Raw genomic sequence first — 12,818 nt, forward strand, 5'->3', positions numbered from 1 at the left:
CTCCGGACCTCCACGGACAGTGCACGACACGGGCGCCCTTACACACATGCAGGGCAGTTCACATGCATGCAGTTTACATTCATGCAGTGCACTTACTTGCGGTCTACTTACACAATACAGTTCAGTTCACACACGTGCAGTCCACGTGCACACACGCAGGGCAGTTCACATGCATGCAGTTTACATTCATGCAGTACACTTACTTGCGGTCTACTTACACAATACAGTTCAGTTCACACACATGCAGTCCACGTGCACACATGTAGGGCAGTTCACACACACGCAGTGCTCCTACACACGTGCAGTGCAGTTCACACATGTGCGGCGCTCTTACACATATACAGGGCAGTTTACATACATGCAGTGCACTTACTTGCGGTCTACTTACACAACACAGTTCAGTTCACACACATGCAGTCCACGTGCACACATGCAGGGCAGTTCACACACACGCAGTGCTCCTACACACGTGCAGTGCAGTTCACACATGTGCGGCGCTCTTACACATATACAGGGCAGTTTACATGCATGCAGTGCTCTTACACACATGCAGGGCAATTTACGTGCATGCGATGCACTTACATACATGCAGTTTATACTCCTGCAGTGCACTTACACGCAGTTCCGTTTGCACACATGCAGTGCTCTTACACACATTCAGGGCACTTTACACATGTGCAGGGCAGTTTACATACATGTGATGCACTTGCACACACGCAGGGCAGTTTACATACATGTGATGCACTTTACACATGTGCAGGGCAGTTTACATACATGTGATGCACTTGCACACACGCAGGGCAGTTTACATACATGTGATGCACTTTACACATGTGCAGGGCAGTTTACATACATGTGATGCACTTGCACACACGCAGGGCAGTTTACATACATGTGATGCACTTTACACATGTGCAGGGCAGTTTACATACATGTGATGCACTTGCACACATGCAGTGCAGCTCACGTACATGTAGTGTACTTACACGCATGCAGGGCAGTTTACGTGCATGCGATGCAGTTACATGAATCCGGCTTATATTCAGGCACGACACTTACAGACACACAGCGCACTTACACACATGCAGTTCAGTTTACATATGTGCAGCGCACTTACGTGCAGGGCATTTTACATACACACAGTGCACGGACACACATGCAGTTCAGTTTACACACGTGCAGAGCGCTTATACACATCCAGGGCAGTTTACATACGTGCCGTGCACTTACGTATACGCAGGTCACGTTCAGGCGTGCAGGGCTGGCCCTGGGTCCCTGGGTTCCTCTGCTTAGGGCCTGTGGTGTCGCAGAGCATCATGGGAGAGCGCGGGTGGAGCAGAGCTGATGACGTCATGGTGGACAGGACGTAGAGAGCGTCACAAGTGGTCACGGCGTGGGTGAAAGCCTGGCCGGGGCTCCTGTGACGTGTGTGAGCTCATGTGTCTACGTGATAGACGGACAGACGACAGACCGATAGATACACAGACAGCAGTGCTTGTCACACAGTAAACGCAATGAAGAATTTAAATTCTCGAAAAACAGCTCGGGCTGCAATTGAAAATATGAGTGCTTAGAACTCAGTACTATGATGACAAAGAAATCATTGAATAAAAAAAAATCAGTGATTAGAACTCAGTACTGTGGTTACGAACAAACTGCAGAACCAAAAAAATCAGTGCTTGGAACTCAGTTACTACTGATACAAAGAAATCATCGAATCGGAAAATATGAGTGCTTAGAACTCAGTACCATGAGAAACTACAGAATCAAAAACTATCAGTGCTTAGAACTCAGTACTACTGCAACAAACCATATAATCAAAAAATGAGTGCTTAGAACTCAGTACTACGGTTGCAAACCACTGAATCAAAAGAAGTTACCAGCACTCTGCCCACTGAGCTACAAGCGTTCTACACACTGACCTACAAGCACTCTGCCCGCTACCTACAAGCACTGTACCCAATGATCTACAAACACTCCGCCCACTGAGCTACAAGCACTCTACCCACTGAGCTACAAGCACTCTACCCACTGAACTACCAGAACTCTACCTAGTGACCTACAAAGCACTCTGCCCACTGACCTAGAAGCACTCTGCCCGCTACCTACAAGCACTGTACCCAAAGATCTACAAGCACTCTGCCCACTGAGCTGCAAGCACTCTACCCACTGACCTACAAGCACTCTACACACTGTGCTACAAGCACTCCATCCACTGAGCTGCAAGTACTGTACCCCGCCCCCGGGTTAGACCGAACCGGATCTCTCTCCCTGGACAGCTCGGGACGCCAAGAAAAGTCCACTTCCGGGTCTGCTCTGTTCTCGGCTGTATACTACACACATGGGCCAGTGTCGTGAGCACCAGGTACTGGGTGCACGGTACTCACTGGAACATGAAGAGACTTCCAGGACGACTTCCCATCTTGCCACCGGGTGTCGGACACAACCGGAAGTTACCCCGACGGGAGACTGAGCGCAGGGCACCCCCACACGTGGAGTACCAGGCATAAGCACCCAAGCCCGCTTTGGAGGTAGGTGCTGAGGATTCGAACTGGGTACTCTGTGCTTGGTTGACCAGTGATGTTACTCAGTCACCGTCGGTGCAGCCCTCACAGGCGGGTGTTCAGGCCGGGCCAGAGGCACCTTGACCTGCTGTGCCATCTCAGTGGCCCAACGTGAGTGCTGGGTGCTTAGTACCTTTGGGGTGTTGCAGACACATAGCTTGGTTAGCTCTCTGGTCTTGTTAACTGAGCTACAAGGAGTGTACCCACCGAGTTACAAGAACTGTATTCACCGAGCTACAAGCACTCTACCCACAGAGTTACAAGAACTCTACTCACTGAGCTACAAGCACTCTACCCGTTGAGTTACAAGAACTCTACTCACTGAGCCTCAAGCACTCTATGCATTGAGTTACAAGCACTCCGCCCACCGAGCTACAAGCACTCTATGCACGGAGCTACAAGCACTGTATCCACTGAGCTACAAGCACTCTGCCTACTGAGCTACAAGCACTCTTCCTACTGAGCTATACAAGCACTCTACCCGCTGAGTTACAAAAACTCTACTCACTGAGCTACAAGCACTCTAGACACTGAGCTTCAAGCATGTACAAGCACTCCACCCGCTGAGTTACAAGAACTGTATTCACCGAGCTACAAGCACTCTACCCACGGAGTTACAAGAACTCTACTCACTGAGCTACAAGCACTCTACCCACTGAGTTACAAGAACTCTACTCACTGAGCCTCAAGCGCTCTATGCATTGAGTTACAAGCACTCTGCCCACCGAGCTACAAGCACTCTACGCACGGAGTTACAAGCACTGTATCCACTGAGCTACAAGCACTCTCCCTACTGAGCTACAAGCACTCTGCCTACTGAGCTATACAAGCACTCTACCCGCTGAGTTAAAAAAACTCTACTCACTGAGCTACAAGCACTCTAGACACTGAGCTTCAAGCACCCTACGCACAGAGCACACAGCAGCATCCATTCTTCGGCCGTGACTCCAACACCTCGCAAACAGCACCTCGGGGACGGGTACTAAGCTTCGCACACCCAGGCCTCCCCGTGCAGGGAAGACATAAACGGGGCATGTTGTGGAAACGTAGAGTGGTTGGAGAAACTCGGACACGGGAGTACCGCGTTGGTGGCTGGTATTCAGCGCTGGGTGCTAAGTCCTCCCAGATGTGGCCGCGCGCACACGGCGGAGTCCAGCACCTTCGGGGCTGAGTCCCCGCAAGCGGGACCGCTCTCTCGGACCCCGACGCGGCCCTGGACCGCAGTCCCAGCTGCGCACGCGCTCGGCCGTCTCTTCCCTTGAGTGCACACGTTACTGAAAGTGCGGAAAGTAGGAGCTCGGCTCGTTGGGAAGACATAAACGGGGCGTGTTGTGGAAACGTAGAGTGGTTGGAGAAACTCGGACACGGTCCCGAGTACCGCGTTGGTGGCTGGTATTCAGTGCTGGGTGCTAAGTCCTCCCAGATGTGGCCGCGCGCACACGGCGGAGTCCAGCACCTTCGGGGCTGAGTCCCCGCAAGCGGGACCGCTCTCTCGGACCCCGACGCGGCCCTGGACCGCAGTCCCAGCTGCGCACGCGCTCGGCCGTCTCTTCCCTTGAGTGCACACGTTACTGAAAGTGCGGAAAGTAGGAGCTCGGCTGCTGGGCTCCCGGAAGTCGCGGCCGGTCCCATCTGGTTTTCATTGTGGGGTGTTTGTGTCTCGGTCTCAGAAGCGCCGGGGGGAGGGGACGGGGGAATTTCCATGCCGCCCCAGTGGCCTGGGAGTCAAGATCGGGGCAGGGTAGCTCCGCGTCCTCCTATGCGTGCAGAGACTGTGCACAGCACCCAGTGGGTGCCTCATGTGTGTGCTGAGTAGCAGGTTGAGTTCGATTCACGCTGCGGGGAACACGATCGGTTTCCTTAGGGTTTGGTTTTTAAGGCGGGTGCTGAACGGAGGAACTCAGTCTGACGTGGGGCGGAGGCGAGGGCTGTGAGTCACCACTGAGTCCAGCACTCACGGAAGGCACGGCAGGAAGTCAAGGAAGAAACGTCAGGAGAAACCTCGCGCTCATCTGGGTTTCTCGCCCAGTTCAGTAGCGGGGCCCGAGGAAGGGTGCTGCGCACAGTAGGACTTCACAGTGGGCGGGGTTTCCACGGTGGGGGCCAGGAATGGGGTGGAAACGACCAGAGCTAATTCCACGGCCGTAGGAAAATGTGGATCCGTTACAAACACGAAAAGCCGTGAATCCCACACGTGACCGTGTGTGCGGAGGCCGAGGAAAGGACATTCCGTGCGCTGGGGGGCTGAACTATGTCGTCACCCGCACAGGCGCCGCCGCAGGCATGACGTCACAGCCGGACATCCCGGGAAGTCCGAGGAGTCACGTCCTCCTCACGAGTCCGTCATCCGGACGTCCCTACAGGTGTGTAGACATTGCGCAAGACCCTCCCGCCAGAAACCCCCGTGTGTGGGGACACGCCTCTGCCATGTATGTGTGGAAATGACTCTGTCATGCACGTGTGGAGATGGCTGTGTCGTGTGTGCGGGGGATGGCTGTGCTGTGTGTGCACATGGCATCTCATGTATGTGTGGACATGGATCTGTCGTGTGTGTGGAAATGACCGTGCCATGTACATGTGGAGATGGCTGTGTCATGTGGGGAGGATGGCTGTGTCACGTGTGTGGAGATGGCTGTGTTATGTGTGTATGGATATGGCTGTGTAATGCATGTGTAAAGATGGCTGTGTCACGTTTGTGTGGACATAGCTCTGCCATGTATGTGCGGACATGGCTGTGTCACGGATGTGTGGAAATGACTGTGTCATATGTGTGCAGATGGCTGTGTCATGTCTGTGTGCGTGTGGCTGTGTAATGCATGTGTAAAGATGGCTGTGCGGTGTCTGTGTGGACATAGCTCTGCCATGTATGTGCGGACATGGCTGTGTCACGGATGTGTGGAAATGACTGTGTCATATATGTCTGCAGATGACTGTGTCATGTCTGTGTGTGTGTGGCTGTGTAATGCATGTGTAAAGATGGCTGTGCGGTGTCTGTGTGGACAGGGCTGTGTCATGAGTCTGTGAACACGGCTGTGCCATATATGTGTAGAGATGGCAGTCGTGTGTGTGGAGACAGCTGTGTCATGCGTGTGTGGAGACGGCTGTGTTTTATGGAACAGATCAAAGGTCCGTGCGCACGCTGCACAGGGGCCGAATGGGCGGTTGCTGTGCAGATGCCGCGATCCCGGTTGCACTGGAGCGGGATGATGATGATGGATTGATGGGTGGATGATGATGGATGATGATGGATGATGATGGATGTTGGATGGATGATGGAGGGGTGGGTGGATGATGGATGATGATGATGGATGATGGATAAATGATGATGGATGATGGACGATGGACAGATGGGTGGATGGGTGGGTGGATGATGGATGATGATGGATGATGGATGATGATGATGGATTGATGGGTGGATGATGATGGATGATGATGGATGATGATGGATGTTGGATGGATGATGGAGGGGTGGGTGGATGATGGATGATGATGATGGATGATGGATAAATGATGATGGATGATGGACGATGGACAGATGGGTGGATGGGTGGGTGGATGATGGATGATGATGGATGATGGATGATGATGATGGATTGATGGGTGGATGATGATGGATGATGATGGATGATGATGGATGTTGGATGGATGATGGAGGGGTGGGTGGATGATGGATGATGATGATGGATGATGGATAAATGATGATGGATGATGGACGATGGACAGATGGGTGGATGGGTGGGTGGATGATGGATGATGATGGATGATGGATGATGATGATGGATTGATGGGTGGATGATGATGGATGATGATGGATGATGATGGATGTTGGATGGATGATGGAGGGGTGGGTGGATGATGGATGATGATGATGGATGATGGATAAATGATGATGGATGATGGACGATGGACAGATGGGTGGATGGGTGGGTGGATGATGGATGATGATGGATGATGGATGATGATGATGGATTGATGGGTGGATGATGATGGATGATGATGGATGATGATGGATGTTGGATGGATGATGGAGGGGTGGGTGGATGATGGATGATGATGATGGATGATGGATAAATGATGATGGATGATGGACGATGGACAGATGGGTGGATGGGTGGGTGGATGATGGATGATGATGGATGATGGATGATGATGATGGATTGATGGGTGGATGATGATGGATGATGATGGATGATGATGGATGTTGGATGGATGATGGAGGGGTGGGTGGATGATGGATGATGATGATGGATGATGGATAAATGATGATGGATGATGGACGATGGACAGATGGGTGGATGGGTGGGTGGATGATGGATGATGATGGATGATGGATGGATGATGGATAATGATGGATGATGATGGATGATGGACCGATGGGTGGATCATGCATGCATGGATGGATGGATGGATGGATGATGATGGATGATGGATGATGATGATGGATTGATGGGTGGATGGATGATGGATGATGATGGATGATGGATGATGATGGATGATGGATGGATGATGGAGGGGTGGGTGGATGATGGATGATAATGATGGATGATGGATGGATGATGGATGATGGATGGATGGACAAAGATACATACACGCATGGATCAATAAATGGATGGATAGATAGATTGATGGATAGATAGATGCATGGATAGGTGGCTATCTACCTATCTCTCTGTCTGTCTCTGTCTCTCTGTCTCTGTCTTGTTCCCTGTCTCTCTCTATATATGCTGGGATCAATACAAGCATGGATGGATGGATGGATGGGAAAAGGATGGAGGGAGAGGGATAGACGGTACATGGCTAGGCAGATGGCCTTGTGGATACGCCGATCGGCAGCTACATACATATATGTACATATTTAAAGAGAGATAGTTGTGTGGATAGATGGGTGTGTGGGGAGCTGGATGGGGGGAGGGATGGATCTGTGGATCAACAGACGATGGATATATTCTTATATCTAAATATAGATATTGGTAAGTACAGACAGACAGCTTCAGGCATAGACGAACTCACAGGTAAATGGCGATGGACAGATGGATTGACGGACACCGAGAGACACAGAGAGGTGGTGACAGATAAGTGAGATGGATGCATGGACACATGGATAGATGGGATAGATAGACGATAGATGGACAGACGGACGGACGGATGGATACATGCATAGAGCAATATACCTTTATCTCTGTACATACATATATATGCATGAATATATACATGCATAGATAAACGAATAGATAAAGGGACACATGGATCAATAGATGGATGGATAGATGGATTGGTGGAGAGATGGATCTATACCTATATAGATATATGTATGTATAGAGAGAGGGTTACCTGCAGGCGTACATGGATGCACAGGGAAACGGATACATGGATGGATGGATGTCTACTTACATGTCTAAATATATAGAGAGAGGGACATGCATAGATGGATCCATAGATAGATGTATCGATACACAGATGATAGATAGATGATTGATGGATGATAGATAGATGAGAAATGATAGAGATAGATAATAGATAGATGCACAGATGACAGATGTATTGATAGATAGATGATAGATCGATGACAGATAAGTAAATAGATAAACAAATGGATGAATGAACGACTGAACAAATAAATAGTAAATAAATAGATATAATTCCGACACTCGACAGGCTAACCCAACAGGATCCTGAATTCAAGGCCAGCCTGGGCAACATGTTGAGATGCTGCCTGGATACCAACAAAACCAAGAAAAAAAAATCCCAAGCACATGTTTTCAAATCATAAATGGGTTTTTTAAGTGACACGAGGAATATAATTCCGGAGTAGAGAATTTAGTTAACGCGTGCGAGGACCCGGCTCCTTCCCCAGCTCCAACGTAAGTAAATTACATAGGTAAATAAATAATAAAAAGTCTCTGTATTTTGCATCGTGTCCTACACCCGACTCAGGACTCTATATAAGCATAGATTTCATCTGGAGACAATATCCAATGGGAAAGGTTTATTTGTAGTCATTAAATCACGTGTGTGTGTTTCTCTGTGTGTGTGTGTGTGTGTGTGTGCCTGCATATGTGCACATGTATGTGCACAGTAAGGTATGGAGAACAGCTGTTGTAGGTTTTCAACCCAGTACTTGATTGCTTAAAATACTATTGAGATACATATGAAGGGTCTAGGGAGGAGAGAGAGAGAGCAACCGAGAGAGAGACAGATAGACAGACAGAGAGACAGAGAGAGAGAGAGGAGAGAGAGACAGACAAAGAAGAGAGCATATATTATGTTTCCTTGCACTGTCACCTCCCTTCTATGTATGTTCTCTGTATGTCTTTCACCGTTTATCAGCTCTGTCATCTGTCCACGATGTATCTCCCCTTGCATATATTTACCCATCCATCCACTTCTCCACACATCTGCCACGTATAAACGACCTATTTACCCTTGCATTCCTGCATGGATCTTGCTAATGTTTATAACTATGCATCATCTACATATTCCTTCTTCCTGGGCCTATCAATGACCTATCATATATCCACTGTCAATCATGGGCCTACGATCATCTGCGAATCTGTGTATCCCTCATGATTTCATCTATTTGTGTGACTATCCATGCATCCTTCATCCGTCTGTGAATCTACCCATCTGTGATCAATGTACCCATGCATCTATCAATCTATCACTTATCTATGTATCTGTATCATCTATGTATCTATGCATCTATCATCTATCTATAATCACCTATCTAACATCCATTACCTATTCATGAATCATCTATCTATGTAAAAATCGATCATCTATCCTGTATCTATGAATCTATTTGTCTATCATCTGTCATCTATCTGTGCTGGAGAGCTTTGGCGTCAACTTGACACACCTGGGTTGAGGGAGCCTCAATTGGGGAACTGCCTCCATAGGACTGACCTGTGGCCATGTCTGAAGGGCATCTTCTTGATGAGTGGTGTGGGAGGGCCCAGCCCACTGTGGGTGACGCCACCCCTGGGCAGATGGGCCTGTGTTGCATAAGAAAGCAGGCTGAGTAGGGGCCAGGGGAGCAAGCCAGTAAGCAGCGTTCCTCCACGGCCTGTGCTCCAGCTCCTGCCTCCAGGTTCCTGCCCTGAGTTCCTACCTTGGGCTCCCTGATGAACTGTGACGAAGAAGGTGTAAGACAAATAAACCCTTTCCTACCCAACTTAGTATTGGTCAGAGTATTTTGTCACAGCAACAGAGAAACAAACTAAAAGACGATCTGACCCTGGTCCAGACCCCTGACCTAACCCTGAGTCGGGAGCCTGGTCCTGACCCCTGATCTTGGTCCTGACCCTTAAGCCTGGTCCTGACTCCAGACCTTGGTCCTGACCCCAAGGCCTGATCATGACCCCTGAGCCTGGTCCTGACCCCAGACCTTGGTCCTGAAACCTGATCCTGGTCCTGATCTCTGAGCCTGGCCCTGACCCCAGACCTTGGTCCTGACCCCAAGGCCTGATCATGACCCCTGACCCTGGTCCTGACCCCGGAGCCTGATCCTGACTCCAGACCTTGATCCTGACCCCTGAGCCTGGTTCTGACCCTGGAGCCTGGTCCTAACCCCAGACCTTGGTCCTGAAACCTGATCCTGGTCCTGACCTCTGAGCCTGGTCCTGACTCCAGACCTTGGTCCTGACCCCTGATCCTGATCCTGACCCCTGAGCCTGGTCCTGACCCCAGAGCCTGGTCCTGACCTCCTGAGCCTCGTCCTGACCCCTGATCCTGGTCCTGACACCTGATCCAGGTCCTGACCCCTGATCCTGGTCCTGACCCCAGGACCTTGGTCCTGAAACCTGATCTTGGTGCCAACCTCTCAGCCTGGTCCTGACCCCAAGGCTGGTCCTGATCCCTGACCCTAGTCCTGACCCCAGACCTTGGTCGTGACCCCTGATCCTGGCCCTGACCCCAGACCTTGGTCCTGACCCCGGAGTCTGGTTCTGACCTACTGAGCCTGGTCCTGATCCTGACCCTGGTCCAGATCCCTGAGCCTGGTCCTGACCCAAGACCCTGGTCCTGACCCCCAGACCTTGGTCTTGACCCCTCATCTTGGTCCTGACTCCAGACCTTGGTCCTGACCCCAAGGCCAGGTCCTGACTCCTGAGCCTGATCCTGAACCCTGAGCCTGATTCTGCCCCCAGACCGTGGTCCTGACCCCGGAGTCTGGTCCTGGCCTCCTGTGCTGGATAGTTTTAGTGTCAACTTGACACACCTGGGTTGAGGGAGCTCGCCACCCCTGGGCAGATGGGCTTGCATAAGAAAGCAGGCTGAGCAGGGGCCAGGGGAGCAAGCCAGTAAGCAGTGTTCCTCCATGGCCTGTGCTCCAGCTCCTGCCTCCAGGTTCCCGCCCTGAGTTCCTACCTTGGGCTCCCTGATGAACTGTGACCCAGAAGGTGTAAGACAAGTAAACCCTTTCCTACCCAAGTTAGTATTGATCAGAGTATTTTGTCACAGCAATGGAGAAACAAACTAAGAGACCTCCTGGGCCTGGTCCTGACCACTGAGCCTGGTCCAGACCCCTGAGCCTGGTGTTGACCCCAGACCTTGGTCCTGAAACCTGATCCTGGTCCTGACCTCTGATCCTGGTCCTGACCCCAAGGCCTAGTCCTGAACCCTTATCCTGGTTCTGACCCCTGAGCCTGGTCCTGACTCAAGACCTTGGTCCTGACCCCAAGGCCTGTTCCTGACTCCTGAGCCTGATCCTGAACCCTGAGCCTGGTCCTGACCCCAGACCCTGGTCCTGACCCTGGAGTCTGGTCCTGACCTCCTGTGCTGGTTAGCTTTAGTGTCAACTTGACATACCTGGGTTGAGGGAGCCTCATTTGGGGGACTGCCTGTATTGGACTGGCCTGTGGCCATGTCTGAGGGGCATCTTCTTGATGAGTGATGTGGGAGGGCCCAGCCCACTGTGGGTGGTGCCACCCCTGGGCAGGTGGGCCTGTGTTGCATAAGAAAGCAGGCTGAGCAGGGGCCGAGGAAGCAAGCCTGGAAGCAGCGTTCCTCCATGGCCTGTGCTCCAGCTCCTGCCTCCAGGGTCCTGCCCTGAGTTCTTACCTTGGGCTCCTTGATGAACTGTGACCCAGAAGGTGTAAGACAAATAAACCCTGTCCTCCCTAAGTTAGTATTGGTCAGAGTATTTTGTCACAGCAATGAAGAAACAAACTAACACACTACTTACCTACCTATCGTGTCTCTGTGCATCATCATCTGTCCATCTTGTGGTTGATCATCTCTTCCTACAATAATCTTTCTTGGACTCCATCGTCTACCCGTCAGTCTCTCTCCACCCGCGATCCATCTGTTATCGATCTCTACGTGTCTTCCCTGCACACACTGACACACACAGCACTGAGGTGTCTCCGGTCGCTTGCAGACCTTGACCAGGCACAGCCTCCCGTTCCCAGGCCCCAGATACAGATCTGGGATCAGGATCTGGAGTCAGCCTGGAAACGAGCCACCGGGGCCTGGCTGCATGTGTGTGTGTGTGTGTGTGTGTGTGTGTGTGTATGGGACAGTAGAGGTGGGAAAGCGTCCTGGCAGTGGGTGGTCTGTCACTTGGAGCATCTGGGTTTCAGCAGCACCAGGTCCTTGCAGAGTCAGGAGCCCATTCTTGCAACAGAGCCCCGGCCTCGGGCAGAAACTCAATTATCTCCCGCGCGCAGAATGTCTTGCTGGCCGTGTGCCGGGAGTCCACACCCGCCTTCTGCACACTCGTCCCAAGCCGCCCTTGGGGTAACGGCATCCTCACAGGAAGTGCTGTCTCTACCACATGTGAGTCACCATAATGCATACGAGATTGTCACATACCTGAGCCACCATAATGCATACATGGGGTCGTCATGTACATGACCACCGCAATGCATACATGGGGTCATCACGGTCACGGGCAACTCACAGAGCTCTGCACACGTGACACACTATGGGGTGAGCGCACAGACTGTTCTCAACGAACCGGGCTTCGTAGCCCACGCCAGGGAGGGAGGCCTTTGGGCTGTGGGGCCAGGAGGGTCAGGAGTCCAGGGTCATCCTTGGCTACATACTGAATCCGCCACTGCGGTTTGGTTCCCAGCACCTTCATCAGACAGTTCACAAATGCCACAAACTCCAGATCCAGTGGCTCCAACACCCTCTCTTGGCCTCTGCACCCAAACGTACACACACACACACACACACACACACACACACACACACGACATGCACATGCATATTTTTAAATTATGGGGCTGGAGAGACCACTCAGCGCTTAAGAGC

The 12,818-nt window shown here is 51.3% G+C and overlaps 1 long non-coding RNA gene across 1 annotated transcript; it reads right to left on the bottom strand.

The window, feature by feature from the left end:
• Positions 1–360: 360 nt before the first annotated feature.
• Positions 361–3,839, bottom strand: LOC115067074. Its single transcript, XR_003846507.1, has 3 exons — positions 3,430–3,839; positions 2,388–2,697; positions 361–1,548 (listed from the first exon to the last, which is right to left on the bottom strand). It is a non-coding gene; the product is annotated as an uncharacterized LOC115067074 (long non-coding RNA).
• Positions 3,840–12,818: the final 8,979 nt, after the last annotated feature.

The sequence above is a fragment of the Nannospalax galili genome, unplaced genomic scaffold (assembly GCF_000622305.1).
Source record: "Nannospalax galili isolate Female #2095 unplaced genomic scaffold, S.galili_v1.0 scaffold3005, whole genome shotgun sequence".
NCBI classification, from domain to species: domain Eukaryota; kingdom Metazoa; phylum Chordata; class Mammalia; order Rodentia; family Spalacidae; genus Nannospalax; species Nannospalax galili.